Source organism: Pinus tabuliformis, chromosome 7 (genome assembly GCF_031772625.1).
Source record: "Pinus tabuliformis cultivar Carrire ecotype Pingquan chromosome 7, CPIR1, whole genome shotgun sequence".
Lineage (NCBI taxonomy): Eukaryota > Viridiplantae > Streptophyta > Pinopsida > Pinales > Pinaceae > Pinus > Pinus tabuliformis.
The window spans coordinates 196241553-196247032 of NC_142293.1; positions in this window are offsets into that span (position 1 = coordinate 196241553).

Below are 5480 nucleotides of genomic sequence, written 5' to 3' on the forward strand. Positions count from 1 at the left end.
GTTTGCTTACAGTGAAACCCATATCCAACAGAAAGAAATGGCTTTGGAAAATGGAATCATGATGATGAACTTGCTATTTCAATTTGACTGTGAAGGAGGGCTTAAAGAAAAGGATCCTTTTAGTTTTACAGATAGGAAATCACAGATAGGAAAGGAGAGTATTGGAGAGTTCTAAGGATGTGCTTCAACTGTTAGTGGGAAAATTTGGTCTCCATAGGTTTTCAATTTGATTTTGAAGGGGTTTTCATTTTCAATTTGATTTTGAAGGGGTTTTCATTTTCAGTGTGAAGCAGGGAATAAAGAAAAGGAACCCTTTACCTTCACAGATAGGAAATGAGAGTATTGGAGAGTCCCTAGAATGTGGTCTAACTGTTACTGGGGAAATTCGGTCTCCATAGGTTTTCAATTTGACTGTGAGGGAGGGCATAAAGAAAAAGAACCTTTTACCCTGAGAAATAAGAAATCACAAATAATAAAGGAGAGTATTGGAGAGTCCTGAGATGTAGTCCAACTGTTAGATGGGGAAATTTAATTTCCATAAATATTGTGATTGGATCCCTAACAAGATTTTGTATACCTGACAACTACTCGAAACACAATTTCTTCCATAAACGAAAACAAATTAACAATAATTAATAATAGAAAAAAAGATTGCCATTTGTAAAACCATTACTAGCTAACCCTACGCATATGAGATAACAATGGAAATGGAGCCGAATCTTAATCATAAGATTCATAAAATCATTGGTAACCTTTGATAGCCATTCGAGATGCTTCCTGTAAAAGGTCACCTATTTAAATCCCCATTAATTGGGCAACACCCATGAAATAATCAGCTGAAGGAATGATGCCAGAAAACTGTCTCGACGCTGGCTGCAACCCTCTATGGTGGAAAATAGTGTGAAGATCACGGTTATAAGAGTGAAAACCATATAAATACCTTCATTTATTTTTTATATAAATACCTTCATTTATTTTTTTATTTTTTTTAATTATAAAGAATTGTGTAGTATTATTGAAAATAAATTTAAAATTTAAAATAATTGTTGGTATTTTAAATATAATTCTAGATGTCATTTTTTTTTCAAAAGGTGGAAAACCCTATTAAAGTCGTGGTCAAACCAACAGTGAGAACAGCCATTTGTAGTTGCAATCCTCTAATATAGGTTTGAGGCATCACTGTTATCAAGGAAAACCAATCACTGTTATCAAGGAAAACCAGGCCACCTGTAATAACCCATTAGTGGTCCTTAAGGGAGCATGCTATCACTCTTACCAAATGCCTTTGGGTCTTAAGGGAGCATGCTATTACTCCTGCCAAATGCCTTGGGGTCTTGGTCAGTTAACCTGTTCCTTAAGTCGGAGGAAGACCAACTCTTAAGGAAACAGAAGCAATTTTATGACATAGTCCAAGTCACCAAAATGTTATTGTTAAGATGTAATTGTTAATTAAAAATATACATTAATAAATAAAATAAATTTAAAATTAAAAGTTATTAATATTACATTGGATTTATTTGTAACAAAAGTGAGAATTTTTATAAATTTATTCCAAACACTTAAATTCTATAATTCTATAAGTTAGAGTTGGTGGTTTATATCTTCATACACTACAAAGATACCCTACAGAAATCTAAATAACTTCTCAAAAAATTTAAACAAAAATAAAACTTACCACACTAAACAATAAAAACAATATATTATATTGATTTGAAACACAGTAATAAGAAAAAAATTATTAACAGCAATTTATTAACTCAATTAAAAGCATAAGCTTCACCCAATTATACACCTGTTCTCATGGAATCACCTTTTTTTCTTTATGAATAAGGAATTTTACATATTTATGGATTTTATTTCATGTAATACTATGAGGGATAGATCACATGAATCACCACTGGACTCATTTTTATAATATTTAAGAAAAATATTATATTATTTAAATAATTTAGTTTAGTGTTACATATATAAAATAGCTATGGTAGATTTTCAAAAAGCTAAATTTATTTGTATATTTAATCAATTCAAAAATTAAATTTTGTCAATAAAAATATGATTTTTAATGGCCTCGGAAAAACCAAAAATAAAATATTTGAAATTATATAATTTTCTTAACCATCTAATATTTTGAGAACCTAAGGTCGAAGTCGTTCCACTTAAAGAAGGCAATGGAAGCACCACTAGCATAGTTGATGCTGAGGTGCATAACAAAATCTAGATGAAAGATAAAATTGATGTGGGAAATATTGTAGAAAAATATTGTAGCTTTTGTGTAAATACTTAATAAAATTAGGGACTTGTGTTTTTTTTAACACTTTGTTAATTTTTAAAGATAAAATAGTTTATAAAAAGTTGTTTTTATTTTTAAATTTATAATTGATTGGGTAAAATATAATAATTAATAAAAAATAATATTATTTTTTAGAAGATTATATTTTTTTTTAATAATTAATAATAAGAAGTAGATGTGTGTTTGAGTAAAGTACAATATTTAAAAAAAATAATTTATAGCTTTTCATTAATGTTATATATAATCTTTTTTAAAGTAATTTATTGAATTTCATTAATCATATATAATATATTAATGGGATAATTATAATTATGATAGGAATTAGTTTTATATATATAAATTTTGGATTTTTATAATATTTATTAAAAACAATTAGATTAGTTCTACTTTACAAGGTTTTTATCTAAATTTTTGAATGGAAGGTTGGTTGTTGAGAGGAGGGGTTCCAAATGGTGTTATTATTGGGTATTACTTAATACTTATATTGTTAATATATATTAAATTATATAGATACATATAGTTTTTTTAAGTGGTTTTGTTTGTAATTTTTAATAGAGTTAGTTTATTTTGAATGTTATTTAGGCATGTGATGATATGGAATTATCTCCTCTATGGTTAAAGATATTTATTCCTTTCCTTATGTTATTTATAAGACTTGGTTCTACTCATTCACCCATTTTTGACTTTCAACATTTTCTCTAAAAAATATGTACCTCTTGTATAGGTTTTTTTTTTTTGGCTCTCATTAAGACTTATTATCTCATATATATATATATATATAGAGAGAGAGAGAGAGAGAATCAAATTTGTCACCAATGTTACATGGACATTATTTAGATTTGCATGGTGACTCTATTTTTTTTTTTAAAGTTAATATTTGAGTATCATTTTAAATTTTAAATACAAATGATCATATGTATATTTTACAATTTTGTATAGTAAGCTATTAAATCATAAATTGGATTCTATCGCTTGCTTTTCTTCTTCTAATTTTAAAAATCTAATCTATTTAATAATAGTTTGAACACAAATTAAAACATGTAATTCTTTAAATTTTCTATATCAAAGTGTTAAATCATAAATTATGTTTAGATAATTAATTTATTCACTACCATCATCTATTGTAAGTTGTTGAAACTTAGTAATATTAGAAGTTCCATATTCTTTTTTCATAGGTGCAAATGGTGTAACACTCTCCTCCCACACTTACTTAAGCTTATGGGTCCAACAAAGTAAATATGTGAGGAAGAGTTATTGTGTGTTGGCAATATTGTTATTGATGACAAAGGAGCACTAGGCAAAGGAGGAGTACACGAACAACAAGCAAAGGCACACCACAAGAACAACAAGAAAATGAGCAACAAAGAAAGGGACAAAGCATCAAAAAAATACCTTGATGGCATGCTGATGGCTTTATGCTTGGATAATGTTGCATGAATTGTTTAATGAAGAATTTGTGATGTGAAATTGTCTATTAAACTTAATTGTTCTGATGCAAAGGCAAGACTCTGAGGAAAAGGAAAATATACTCCAAAGGTTGTTGTGATGCATTAATGATAAATACTGTTATTTGTTGTTGACATTAGGTTGATGCATCTAATCATCACATATGGCTACAATTAGTATTGGATGGATCATTTATTTTTGTGTTCCAATATTCAAGATCTCAAGAATTTGGAAACAAATGAGTGGAAGGAAAAGATTTAAGGCTATTCACTTCATATTCTTATGTGGGATACAAACAACGAGCAAACTCTTTCTATAAAGCATGTGATTTTGGAAGGCACAGTGAGGTTAGAGAATGTAAGAATGTGAGAGAGTCGATTGAGCCATTATTTATTATTTACCTTGTACATTTGAAGCATGTGTGATGCAAATTTGAAGGGAAGAACACACAAAAATGAAGGGGGAGACATGCAGAAATTTATGACCACGTAAACCAACACATTTTTGTTTCTTGTTTGCATGAGGGGATATTATGCTCCTTTCAAGTTGTGGCTTGATAAATATCGAGTTGGAGCTCATGGAGGTAGGATCCTCCTGTGTATTGTAGCCTACAAAGAACATATGGGAGTTGGAGCTTCCTTGTATGTTGCTGCTTGTAAAAAAATGAGGTAGTAGCCTCCTCTAGGTTGGATCTTATAGAAAATAAGATGTAATGAGGGTTAGGAGTTTGCATTTGCATCACAACAATAGTTAAATCATGGTTTTCTCCCTTTATGGGTTTCCACATATATATCGTGTCAATATGTGTTATTATTATGTGATGATATGATGGTTTGGTTTTCATATTAATTGTTGTTCACATATTCAATCTCGTGGTCATCATTTGTTAAGTTGCTCATGTAATGGTTCATTTAATAAGATTAATGAAAATAATTTTAGTGTCCATGAATATACTAAACTGATTCACCCCTCCCCCTTTGAGTTTAGCCAAGCTTTCATCAATTGGTATTGGTGCAAGTTCATTTAGTGTAAGCTTAATATCTTGAAGGTAGACCTTGTTAAGTCATGGATGATCAAAGTGTGCCTATCCTTAGTACATTAAACTTTCATGAATGGAGAGATAAGGTTAAGACCAAACTAGTAGCTTATGGACCTGGTGTATGGAAGCTTGTATGTGAAGGTTACTGTAAAGACTCTCCCTATGTGCAAGAAAAAGAATGGAATGCTATGGAAAAATGTGTTATATATAATAATATTCATAATAAGTATCTTCATACAGTAAGAGACCTAAATTTTGCAAAGGAAATTCGGGAAATATTGGAGCTCATGCATGAAGGAGACATTAGGAACAACTGTGTAAGAAATGTAAAGAGAAAGAGAAGGAAGAAAAGTCCATGTCAAACAGAAAGTGTTTAGATAAATGAAACCTCTACTTGTGTGAATATGCCTCACATTCATGAAGAAAAAACAGATGAAAATCGCGCTAGGCTTGACTTATCTTTGGCCAGTATAGAGAGATTGAATAATGAAAACAAAGATTTGAAGAAACGGGTGCATATATGTGATGAGAAAGAGCATGAGTACAAGGAGGAAATTGTCAGTCTGAAAACAAAACTTGAAGAATCAAGGAGACTAGAAGAGGTGATGAGCAATAAATTCAAGGAGACCTAGAGTGTAAAAGATTAGAAGTTGAGGTTGATTCAGCTAGAAGTAAGTTAGACTAAAATAATAGGTTATGTAAGTA